We start from the raw sequence: 14368 nt of genomic DNA, 5'->3' as shown, positions 1-14368 counted from the left end.
TGGAAGCTTGACAAACACCCAGAGTTAAAAACATTCTGGTTACTTCATCACTCATGCTGAGGTAATTGTCGCATGACAATTTTTCAGTCATTTTTAATGCGACATTATCAGTGATGAGACCCGCTTTTAGGATGGGATTAGTGCAACTGCAACGCTGAATAACGCAGAACGCTCTCTAAAGAGCGGCAGCTAGATAGTCAGTTTAATAAGCGCCAAGCGCGAGCACAGAACTTTTTTTCTCCGATTTCGATAAATTTGGTACCAAAATTTGTCTAGAAATGTGAATAAAATAAATCCACCGTGTAGCAATTTTCGCTAAAAATGCTGCACGGCGCTTGTTCGCCGCGCGTGCATTTTTCGCGCAAATTTTTAGTTTTTGGCCTATAACTTTCACATTTTCAGTTATCATCACATAATTATTATGGCATCGTAATCAACTCATCGAGACGAAACTTTTAGTACTAATATTTGAAGATTTAAAGGAAAATTATTTTCAAAATTTTTCAATCTGAACACAAGGTCCCGTGTGAAATTTTGAACAAATTTTTGAAAAATTTGGTGCTTCAAATATTATAATTTTGGTACCAAAAGTTGCGTCTGACTAAGCTCATTACGATACTGTAATAATTATTTCAAAATATTCAATATTTTAGGAGTTATAGGCATTTTAACCAATAAATTACCCATTTTTCGTCCTTTGTACATTCTTGTAATGCACAGGAGGCCCACATATAGCTCGACGTTATCGTGCTACACGGTGAATTTTCATTATTCACAGTTAGAAGCAACTTTTGGTACCAAATTTATCAAAATCAGAGACAACAAATTCTGTGCCAACTCATGGCGCTTATTACATAGACTAAGAGCTCATAAAGTCACTTCCAAAGTGCTCATTATCTTTTCCAAACCGTGCAATCGTGAAGAGCATTGAATGAGTAAAAAGTGCCATATTCAGTCAGTTATCGACAGATATGCCTACACAAGGAAATGTTTCTAAAGGTAAAATTTCGAATTCTTCTACCTCCTTATTAAAATTAATATGAATGAAGTTATGAGTTTACATTTCGACTTAGTGAATTATCCTGACATTATATTTATAATAAAAAAGGGATAATATTTGACCAAAACCCATAATCATGGGTAGATATAGAGTGGACCGTTGCCAGTGTCTCTCTTTTCCAAATTCAATAAGCTGTATTACAATTCGTAAGCCGTGAATGAATGCATAATGGGAAAATGGAGCGACCGATTGCATGATTCTCGGTATCAATTTGCATTTGCGGACGGTTATTCAAATTAATATCATTACCTTTTTTTGGAAAAGAGAGACACTGGCAACGCCAACGGTCTACTCTACCCATGATTATGAGTTTTGCCTTTGGTCAAATTGAATAACACAAAAATAATAAAACAACTGACTAACAAAACGGAACATAAAAACTAATATACAGCAGTTTTATCATATCCCAAAACTGAATACGTTGTCAAATTTGTTTTTCTCTTTTTCTTTATTCTGATTTTTTGTTAAATTTTTCTCTTAAACAAATAAAAAAAAGCAAAAACTTAACAGCTGAATAGTATATAAATATCAAATATTGGCAACATAAATATTGAATAACACAATTGATAAAACAACTGACTAACAAAACGGAACATAAAAACTAATAATAATATAATTATACAGCAGCTTTATCATAATCATATCCAAAACTGAGTACGTTGTCAAATTTTTTTCTGATTTTTTATTCAATTTTATATAACTCTCCAGCAAATACAAAATAAAAAGAGCAAAAATTTAACAGTTGAACTTGAATAGTATATAAATATTTACTGGGCGGCGCTCAGTACAGCCTGTCATTCCGCCAAATTTCCATTCGGATTATGAACATAAATATAATAGCCTGGGGTCCCCAGGTTAATAAATATTAGCAACATAATATGTTGAACAACGTATATTCACGCCGCGCAATTAACAAAAAAAACTGACTAACAAAACGGAACATAAAAACTAATATACAGCGTCAGCAGCTTTATCTCATCCCAAAACTACTGAATACGTTGTCAATGACAATTTTTTTCTCATTTTATTTATTCTGATTTTTTGTTAAATTTTATTCTTAAGCAAAAAAAAGAGCAAAAATTTACCAGCTGAATAGTATATAAACATAATCAACATGAATATTGAATAACACATCATTAATAAAACAACTGACTAGTAATAGTGACTAACAAAACGGAACATAAAAACTAATATATGATATACAGCAGTTTTATCATATCCCAAATCTGAATATGTTGTCAAATTTTTTCTCTTTTTCTTTATTCTGATTTTTGTTAAATTTTACTCTTAGTCTTAAGCAAATAAAAAGAAACAAAAATTTAACAGCTGAATAGGTATATAAATATTAGCAGCATGAATATTGAATAACAAACAATTAATTAAACAACTGACTAATGAAATGAAATGAAGTAAAGCATTTTTATCCCGCTTATATCAACAATCCAAATAAAAAATAAAGATAGCCGATGTCAAAGCGGCTGGCCTCGCGATATAATCCAAAACTAGATACTCAATATATGAATATAATACTAGTAACAAATATAAAAACCAAAAGTACTTAACATATAACGGAACATAAAAACTAATATACACCCTCTTGAGCAGATAAAAGGCTCCATAGTGTATACATATCAGCAGCATGAATAGCTCACGATTACTGATGTTATTTAAGGTAAATGTTGATAAAAAACAAGTAACATTTTGTTTATTTTACATTTTACGGTCATTGCGGTTAAATGCTTTTACCTATATTTGTGTCAATAATTCTGACCCATATTATTCATATAATATCTTAATGTTATGAGATATTGACAGATATTCGTCAGCTTTCCTCAGTCTGTTAAATTCATGGCCGATTGATATTGTTCATTTCATACTCTGCTGTTTGGTCAGATGGATTAACTCTTTTGTTAATTCTATTAACAATAGCACTAATAATATATGAACCTTTCTGCTTGACAATTTTATACATATCACTGTAAAATATTGGGTTAAGCAAACTGTTGATGGGCATCACAAACAGGGCGAAAACTTCAAATACATATTCTGGTACAGAACTTCCGTCAGCGCCGATGAAATAGTTAGCGGTTATTATTAGGGACACCCAGCTTACCAGTTGAGATCCGATCATCAAGCAAACCTTGATAAGGAGGTCGTTGTTTTGCTGATGATCTTCCTGGTTGTCGTTTGCAATTGCTGCTGACTTGTTATGCTTCACCACTATTAAAATATATGATACTGAAACTACAGCTAAAAGCACAGATATGGCAGTACAATATCCAATTTTAAAAGCTCGGTAAGATTCCTGATCCTTGAATATATTGCTTATGCAAATTGGCGTGGTCCCATAATACCCAATCATTCTGAAGTCGAAGATCTCAGGCATGCTCGTTATTTGCTTCAAATCATCCAGCATCGTTGTAATGTACTCAGTAGTCCGGTTTGGAAAGAATTTGTTATGCAGATCTGTTATCTTCTGTTCATCAAAGGAGCTCAACATGGGATTTTCGGCAATGTTCTCCATGACGATTTTCGATTTGAAGATGTGTTCAATTAGGGGAAGCTTTACAACTGGAAGTATTGCATGAATCAAGTTGAGGGTGAAAATGATGCAGGAACTTAAAATTATGGCTTTATAAGGAATCCTGATAAATGATACAGTGCACTGAATGCTCCTTACAATACTCATCAAAGAAACTATCAAGAGAGATCCGTGACTTGCAAAAGAGAAGATTACCCCAAAAATATCGCAGTAAACGCTCGACCTCCACCAGTCAGAGCGTACACAATAGCCTCCAGTATATCGGAGAACGAGGGATGCCAGACGCCAGTACGATGAAGCAAAGATAAATTCCCATAATAAAGTCATATGCAAATATTTGTATGCAAAGAAGTCTATCAGTTTTCGCAATAACATTAGTGGCTGTGCGTTTCATTGCTTTATAACCGTTCCTTACATTCAGAATCAAAACAGCTAATCCAAAGATGAGATTTAAACACGAGAGAGCGTTCGATTTTATGAGGGATTTTGGAGAAGCTATGTTACCTAGGTCACAGTCAATATTACACTCATCAATATTATTTGGGCAATCTTTAACTTGATCGCATTTCTTATCCGGTGAAACCGACATTGTCCTTTCGCTTGTGGACACATTTTCAAGGTGGTTATAGCAGTAGAATCTGCCCGGACATCCAACTTCATCTGCACCATTTGTACAGTCTATTTCATTGTCACAAATTGATTCCAGGCTGGGCATAGAAGAACCATCAGGGCTTTGACAAAAAGATAGTGCAGGAATTTGCATAAATTCCGAAATATAGTTAAAGCCTAGGAGCTTGCAAAACTTATACCATTGATCTGATTTTGAAAAATAACTGCTGCAATTATTTTCACAGAACATTATTAATTGCTGGTCTTGGTTAAGGTAACTATAGTTACTATACACTATTTTATTTTCAAAATGACTCATGTTGTATATGCATTGCGCAACTGGATTGCCCCTTATTAAACGATTCTGTTCTATCTGATCGTTGTTTGAACAGAAACTCTCGTCACTACCGTCTAAACAGTCTTCGTTGTTATCGCAAATCTGAGGTGGGAGGTGCAGTCATATTCATAAAACAAACAGGAATATGTTTATAATTATCAGAAACGTGCGATAAACAAGTGGGGAGTTAGTAATCTATCGATGATAGTTTAAATTTAAGAGTCGTTTAAATGTAAATTATCAGTGACTGTTGACCCTTCGATCACTTACGCACAAAACTAAAGGGTTGATTAAGGATTCTTAAGCATGCTTAATGCACGAAATTATATAAGGCCCGATTATGGATTGACCACAATGAGACACAATAAGCTGCCCAATCTATGACCAGGTAATCTACCGACGAACAGAAGTTAGGGGCGATAAGGTTTGTCATTTAATTTATAGGGATGTCGCCATTAATTAGTGATCAATCGCACTGTCACGTTGTATTGACAAAGAAAAATATTGTCTTATGTTTTCGTTACCTGTGGAAATGAAACACATCCAGGCTGTTGAACACAGTAGAATACCGGAGTCTGGGTTACTGACTGCTCGGTAGTCTCCTCTCCGCAACCACACTCGTCAGTTAGGCAACTAGAGAAACCATCACAGACTTTTTCTACAGGGATCAAACACGTCCAATTTGTTGTGTCCAATACTTGATGTTTGTGTATCGACATGGGGCAAGCATGAATGTCTTCAGGTGATAGAAGAAATGTGTCCCTTTTCTTCATTATGTTGTTATAAAATGGTCTATTGTATGTCCATCTGGTGTCATTGACATTCAGAAGGAAAAAGTGAATTTGATCTTCGCAAGTTGTGGTAAAATATGCCCCAAACAGAATAGGTGGAGTTTTGTACGTTTCCCTGGTTACAATTACCTTTTCTTTACTTTTAGACAAGGGTTCTCGCGGGTCATTGGAGCCGAGGACGAGGTCAAGGATGAAAACTTGAATCACAATGCTGGCAAGCATTACCGTCGCCCTTATATTCACAATACTATTTACCCCCTATACTATTATATCCCCTTTATTGTTTTCCAGGCATTAAAACTCTTTCGAAAGTAGTTCAGCAGGTACATTTAAGTTCAAAACATTCTAATTCAATGTTAAAGATGACAGGAATAAGAAATAGTTATATGGAGGTTTTTAAGAAATTTTCGCAAAATTCGCGCCAGCATGTTATACGAAATTAGGTAAAAAACCCAAAATCGCCATATTCAGGTGCCTTAAAAACCATGTTAAAATTGAGTTAGAGATCTGAAACTTTGCAGGGCGTCTAGACCTTGTCCAAATCGACAGTGAAAAAAATTTCATGTTTCAGGAGTATCGGGAAGTGGGTTTTCTGGAACCCCTCTTTTACAACAGATTGTCGTGAAGATCACAGTGCTGGCAAGCACGACCGTTGCATTTATTGTGGGTATACTATGTACCCCATTTACTGTTATACCCCCTTTACTAATACTATTATACCCCCTTTGGTACACGTTACAAGCCTCTTTCTCTTTTCCTGCCTCCGGCAGGAGTTTTTCAGGCATTAAGACTCATCGGAAGTCGTTCAGCAGATTTATTTTTAGTTCAAAACATTCTAATTTGATGTCAAAGATGACAGGAATAAAAAATAGTTATGTTGAGATTTTTAAGAAATTTGCATAAAATACTCGCCAGCACTGTTATACGAAATTCGGTAAAAAACCCAAAATCGCCATATTCAGGTGCTTTAAAAACCATGTTAAAATTGAGTTAGAGATCTGAAATTTTTCAGGGCGTCTAGACGTTGACCAAATCGACTGCAAAAAAAGTTCCAGGTTTCAGGAGCATCGGGAAGTGGGTTTTCTAGAACCCATGTTTTACGATAGATTGTCGTGATATATACATACATATATATTCAGGGATAGACGCTTTGCCAGTCAATTGTAGCCTGTATTTAATTGTCCATAGATTCTAAAGTATAAAAGATACAGCCATTTCCGACCACAGGTCTTGAAAATAATTGTTTACACTTTAGTTAACATTTATAAACAAATTATTTGACGTCATGAACACCCCTTGATGACGTCATCAAGTTAACCGTTTTTAAAACTTGATTTTTGACAAAGTAATAACTTTTAAAAATGATTTTACACCATTAAAAAGTAATTGTATTCAAAATATGAGGAAATTTTCATCTTAGATAATTGTTCAAGCATTCTGAAAATCTACCGGAAAATTTTTCTAGCTTGCTCCTTCATAAAGATATTCGTCATTGAAGTTTGTGCTTTTTTGAAGAATTATTTTATAAAAACGTCAATTTTGCGATTTAGTATTCTCTAGTGTTGGGCCATGCCTTGGGTTGTGGAGCTCAGTTCTGCTTCCTATAGGTATAAATTGTGCATTAGGCTAGTTTTAAAGTTAAAAATCGAAAAGTTGCACACGTGGGGACACGCCCAAATTGATAGAAAATTACTAAAATCACTGTAAATTGCTGTTTTCGTCATTTTCTGTCAACTTTAGAGTCCCGTTGTGATTACAATTCTTCTTGAAATACTTTGAAACTTTGCATGCTTATCAAGTTATATATAAAACAATTACATGCTAAAATTTACGGCGATTCAATATTCAATGCGCACGCAACGTCCGCTCAAAGTTTGCACGTGCGAAAGGTGAGAATTTGCTCATTCGTGATTTCCAACAAATTCTGCTTTGCCACGACAGTTTAATGTCATTATATATGAATTTAATGCCAACTTGAATGAGTATTAAGTGGCATATTCAGTCAGTGATCGACCGATATGCTTCCCTAAACACAAGGAAATGTTTTCAAAGGAAAAATTTCGAAATCGTTGAAACTTCCTCCTTATTAATGAAGATATCAGTGTATATTTCAACTTTATAAAGTACCCTGATATTATAATCAAAAAGAGATGATATTTGACCAAAACCCATAATCATGGGTAGAGTGGACCGCTGCCAGTGTCTCTCTTTCCCAAACAAAAGGAAATGATATTAATTTGATTGACCGTGCTCAAATGCAAAATGATACCGAGAATGAAATCGGTCGCTCGCTTTTCCCATTCATTTACAATTGTAATAGATTAAGAAGAACTATCCAAAGGCAGCTGTACTCGGCAATAAAGATTCAATAAACTTCAGCTTATTCAATAAGTAATACTAATAACTACCACCCTTACCCCGAAATACTAGGTATCGACCCGAACGCAACCCAAAGAGATTTTTACAGCATCTGATTGATGTAATCAATCGAAACTTATTACAATTCGTAAGCCGTGAATGAATGGGAAAAGCGAGCGACCGATTTCATTCTCGGTATCATTTTGCATTTGAGCACGGTCAATCAAATTAATATCATTTCCTTTTGTTTGGGAAAGAGAGACACTGGCAGCGGTCCACTCTACCCATGATTATGGGTTTTGGTCAAATATATAATAATATGTATAGACGCTTTTTGCAGTCAATTGTAGCCTACATTTAAGTGTCCGTAGATTCAAAAGTATAAAAGATACAGTCATTTCGAACCACAGGTTTTAAAGATAATCGTTTATACTTTAGTTTACTTTATATTGAAAAATAATTTATCATCATCATCATCACTTGATGACGTCATCAATTTAAGTGTTTTTAAAACTTGATTTTTGACAAAATAACAACTTTTCAAATCGATTTTACACCATTAAGGAGTAATTTTATTCAAAATCTGAGGACATTTCTATCTTAGATAATTGTTCAAGCATTCTGAAAATCTACCGGAAAAGTTTCCTACCTTACTCCTTCATAAAGATATTTGCTATTGAAGTTAGTGCTTTTTTGAAGAATAATTTTATAAAAACACAAAAGTTGTGAATTAGTATTCTCTGGTGTTGGGCCATCCCTTGGGTTGTGGAGCTCAATTTTGCTTCTTAAAGGTGTAAATTGTGTTATAGGCTAGTTTTAAAGTTAAAAATCGAAAAGTTGCACACGTGGGGACACGCCCAAATTGATTTAAAATAGCTAAAATCACTAAAAATTTTGATTTTCACGATTTTTATCAACTTTGGAGTCCCGTTGTGATCCAAGTTCTTTTTGAAATCTTCTGAAACTTTGCATGCTTATCAAACTATATATTAAATACCACTATACAAAAATTTACGGTGATTCAATATTTTATGCGCACGCAACGTCCGCTCAAAGTTTGCACGTGCGAAAGGTGAGAATTTTGCTCACTCGTGATTTCGAATATATTCTGCTTTCCACGATATTTAAATGGCATTATATATGAATTTAATGCCAACTTGAATGAGTAAAAAGTGCCATATTCAGTCGGTTATCGACAGATATACCTAACTAAACACAAGGAAACGTTTTCAAAGGCAGAATTTCGAAATCGTCGAAATTACCTCCTTGTTAATGAAGTTTCGACTAGCTGTGTAAATTATCCTGACATTATAATCAAAAAGAGATGATATTTGACCAAAACCCATAATCATGGGTAGAGTGTACCGCTGCCAGTGTCTCTCTTTTCCAAACAAAAGGAAATGATATAAATTTGAGGAACAGTCCGCTAATGCAAATTGATACCGAGAATGAAATCGGTCGCTCGCTTTTTCAATTCGATCACGGCTCACGAATTGTAATAAAGCTTATTGATTTGAAAAAGCGAGCGACCGATTTCATTCTCGGTATCAATTTGCATTAGCGGACTGTTCCTCAAATTTATATCATTTCCTTTTGTTTGGAAAAGAGAGACACTGGCAGCGGTACACTCTACCCATGATTATGGGTTTTGGTCAAATTAATATTCCTATTATTAAATGGCTCCTAATTCTTGTCATGGCACTAATTTTCGAGGACTGCCAAAAATTCGGTATGCACGAGTGCTGTCCAGCGTTGAAAGAAAGAAGAATAAAACTCGACTGCCCTATATCTAAGATAGTTTATCAAATACAGAATAAATACACGAATCAACGCTCGCGTTCTTGAAGATATTATTTTTAAGATACACCACTCAGCAAAATAATATAATTTGATCAATAGCAATTATTCCATGTTTGATGCTGTATCGAAAAATAACTTTGTAAGACTAAGCACTAAGAATAAGATCCTGATCAGTAAGAGAGCGTTGATTTGTGAGAAAGCGCGATCCGCGAGCGTTGATTCGTGGATTAATAAACATTTATTCTGTATTTAATAAATTTTTATCGTGGTGTCTTTAGTTGCTGTTGCGGCTACTGCTGCAGCATGCAGCCTCGGGCATTGCATCTATAGATTTTTAAAGAATTGATTGAGGCGATGAAAAAATGTCAAGGTATAGATAAACGGGTTTAGGTACGCTCCCAACAATAAGATGTAGAGATACCGCATTTTTCCAGCCATGCCGGTATCCAGTCTTCCCCTTTTATAGCAAAGAGGTGGAACCGTATACCGCAGTAGGACACCACATCACCCAGAAGAGACCTGTAACCGCCGCGGTTGTGACCAGGGCTGTGGTGGTCTGAGTGGAGTGTCCGTATGTGACTTTAAATACGTACTCACATAGGCCCACAGGACTATGTTAATGACGGTGATTACGGTAAACGGGACCAGGGTGAGAAGACTCATAATAACGAGGTTGGGAATGTCTCGTCCGTATATAAAAGAGCAAACAGCAAGTTTGGCATTGAAATCAGATTTACCGTGGACGATCAGAGTATAGGCGATGAAGATGCAAGAGAAAAACCAAACAATGACAGCAATAATATTCGCTTTTTTGTGACCAATGCCTGTTATAGCAGAGTTTGGATATCGGCACCTAAGATATCGATGTATTGAAACGATCAAGATAAAGTTGATGCTAGCGAAAGCTGGGATAGATACAGCGTAACCAATTATTTTGCACATTGTCCCACCAAATACCCAAGTCCGGGCGATGTTGGTTATCCCAATGGGAATTCCATACATCAGTATAACCACCATGTCTGAAATGGCAATGTTCCTCACAAAAACGATCGTCGCTCCATCCATTTTAAAAGTTCCATATTTGAGGGACGCAAATATAACGAGAGAATTCCCAATAAGTCCCAAAATGTTGCCCATTGTCAAGAGGGTGCCCCATATCACACTCTCTACTAAAGTGTGAACCTCTTCATACTCCGCCCCGTAATCCTCCGGTCTGACAACATCCATTGTTTAGTCACATTTTTACACTACTCTGAGCTGGTAATGGAATTGTTAATCATATACAAGTATCCAATTTAATTATATAATTATTGAGTTGATTGATAGATGGAAAATAAAGAATTAAAACATTCAATTCAAAGCATGGAATTAAAAGAGCATATTTTCTCCAGGCGCCCTTAAAACAAATTTGTTTCTAACATTATATTATATATAATTATCATACCACCTTTATTAGGTTGCAAAATGCAAAACATGAACATTTTAATTTTTCAGCTTGATTTGACCATAGTTTGCTATAAGTATACGGGATTAAAATGTAGACTCGCTAATTAAGAGATCATACTATTCGTCTCTAGTTTGTATGATCTTGGACACATCACGTACCGATAGGAATGATATTGATAGAAAAAGTCCAACTACCAACTAGTCAGTCAAGATTCAAATAGAACGCATCGAAAAATGCACTTTTTTGTCTAGATAAAAATAAAACCAAAACTGCGGATTTTGCGAGGTCGCGGTTTGCATTAATTTGAATTATCTTGTATCTATTGTTTCCGTTTATGAAATGCGTTTCGGTTTATTGTATACTTAGCTAATGTTATCTAAAATCAGTTGCCGTTAAAAGTGTGGTAATATTAATAAAGCTCATATCACTAATATTATAGGAAACGTCAATATACAATAATATAGAGATGCAGAATTATTCTTAGCCAAGATCAATACTGTAACAGTATACGATAATATTACGACCTTGTACTGCAATAATCAAGCGAACGAGTTTGGCGAGTGAGTTTCAATATTAAACATTATCGTACACACTTGCCTATTATGCCTAACACCGGCCTAAAAAACCGAAGAGTGCGATTAGTGATAATAACGGCGCTGCTACTAATTACACTTCAGTTGTATAATAAGTGTAAGTGTACTACTATATATACAGTAAATGTCAGTTTACTCCCACATGCACATAGTGCAATGCTATATTAATATATTACTAATGTAGGATTAACCACGGTACGGTCTGGTTATAACTGAACAAATTACCACATTAACTTTTATCCCGTGAGATATGGTATCTGATATACTGCTCGTTTAATGACAAATTTGCTGGATTAATTGGTGAGCGTGCGCAATCGACTAATTGTACAATAATTAATGATAATTTCCTTGAACAAAGTTAAAAATGAACTAGGTAGTAGGTAACGACCGAAAATTCTTTTACTTTCGACTATTCAATTTTTCTATTCCCACTAAAACAGTGATCAAAATATAATGAAAGGATCTTGAAGTTAATCGAATTTCACGAATTTCATAAAGCAAGTATGAAGTACTAATATGCGAGAGTTCAGACTTCAGTTCCACAAATTGCAAAGTTTTTCTATTTTAGCAGTTTAGTACTTAACTGACGAAGGACAAGTGCTGCAAGTGACCTAGAAATTGGTATTTTAGATCAGCAGCTGGCTTGAAAAACAAAGCGACTCCAGTCCTTACACCTCAGAAACAGGGCAGAAATTTAGTAACGTTCTGTCATCTGCCATTTGCCAACTTTAAAGCCGACCAGCTGGTGAATAAATATGAAAGACTAATAAATCTACCCATTCTGCTGTGGTTTGTACTGCATACTTTGTAATGGAGCGATTATTCGTCTTCATGCTCCAGACAGATGATATGCAACAGTTATACTATAATACTTATAGTCTGTAAACAGGTAATTGTAACCTGTCATTGTTACTGAGACATGAAATAAAACCAACGAATTAGTAATATCTAAAACTGGTCAGTGACAATAGGCGTTCGGCTAAAACTCAAGAACTAATTACAGCTGTTGGAAAAAGAGCGCACCTGTCAGAAGCTCATGACACAAATTGACAATGCTCATGTTAGAATCAGCTATATAAATTCTGTACAATGTTTGTACAAGCTATTCTGTGGTTACTGCTTACTGCTTAGTACTGCTATACTTAGAGTTAGCGTAACTATCTTAAATAATTGACAATGATAATTATTCATCTTAAAGTAAATGTGTAGTACAATACAAATTACCGGTAAAATTTATCGACAGAAAGAGTTGACCATTGGAAATTGATATGACATTTTTTGATATCTAAACATTTTTATAGCCTGTAGGACAAGTTGTTGAACGGTTCGGCAAAATTTCTTTAAAAGGTTGAATATTCAGTTATACCTTCAGTTCGGTAGTTAAATTTTCTTAATTAAATTTTCTTATAATGTAATTAAGTACAGTTTGAGACAAATTATACAAAACATATGACCAAATTATTAATCACGAGTATTTAAATGATTGATGAACATTGCAATTAGTTGAGCAAATTAAGATAGTTAATACAATTATTTACTTTTACTTTATCGGCTGTATGAAATAAATAAACTGCTGTGGAAATCAAAATACTTAATAAGTTTTAAAAGTTCTTGCTGTGCGTTTTTTGAACTATAATGACAATTACTGCAATTGTGAATTGATACAAAGTGGCAGTGGGGGGAGGGGCGCCATCTTAGGGGGCGCAAAATCGTCGTATGAATGTGGGACAATTTTGAAAACCTTAACTGAGGTACTAGCAAAACTGCGCGTTTTGCTCTAGAAACACACTTTTTTAGAGATTTTACCGGTGTATCCTCTAAAATCACCTAAGTTGTTCAATTTTAGGGAGGGGTGCCAACTGGGGAGGGGGCGCCAACAAGGGGGCGCATTTTCGGCGGGGGGGGGGGGGGGCGCCAACAGGCAACATTATGTCACTGCAAAGTGGATAATGATGTTGAAGCTCACTCTGACACAATACTGCAACGGTATAAGCCAACTTGGTCGGCTAATCTGTAAACATATTAAATATATTGGCTGAATTCTTAAGGACATTGTGATATTTAGTTTTTTACCAGGTACCACATGATGCAAGGCAAATACCTGGGAAAATATTTGCCTTGTCCCATTTTTTCCAAGTTCATTAGTTCTGTCGAGAGCTGTAATGCTCTCAACTAAATATCACAATGAAACAAACTTTTTAAATTTTTGGAAGTATCAGGCACATTGAACAGCCGGGCTGGGCTACATTGGAATTTTTGAACATCAGTATATATTTTGTTTTAAGAATGAAACAATATTTTCCATAAAGCACATACTGATACAGACTACAGAGCACGTGTACGAACACGATAACAAAGCAGCAAAAGTCTTCACTATAAAGAAATGCAAACACAGCACAATTGTTAGTACAAACACAACCAAGTGAATAAAGCAAATAACGTCGAGAATACGTTCCCCTTTTTACCTCCACTGAGATTGATTGCATCATTCAACATTTCTTTTAGTCTATAATATCTTGAATATTTTGTAATAAAAGTATCAGAACAACTAGGTTATCGAGCGTTTTGCTGAACTTCATAATTAATGAGTTGTGTATGTGATAAAAGTTAAACTTAAACCACGCAAACATTATGGTTGTTTTGCGATAGTCTCAAAGCGATGGTTAATGGTTATTGCGGAATGCAGTTAGCGCTAACTAGCGTTACCTTTCGATAGCTAGCACAATCTAGCGCTAACTAGGGCTAACTAGGGCTAACCATCGCGTTTAGACTATCGCAAAAGAACCAAAATTCTCAACATCTTTTATTTCACTAATTTGTCTGATTCCCAA

This window comes from Bolinopsis microptera, chromosome 3 (assembly GCF_026151205.1).
Source record: "Bolinopsis microptera isolate Bmic1 chromosome 3, MBARI_Bmic_1.0, whole genome shotgun sequence".
Lineage (NCBI taxonomy): Eukaryota > Metazoa > Ctenophora > Tentaculata > Lobata > Bolinopsidae > Bolinopsis > Bolinopsis microptera.
The sequence above is the reverse complement of the archived record's forward strand: the minus strand, read 5'-3'. Positions refer to the sequence as shown.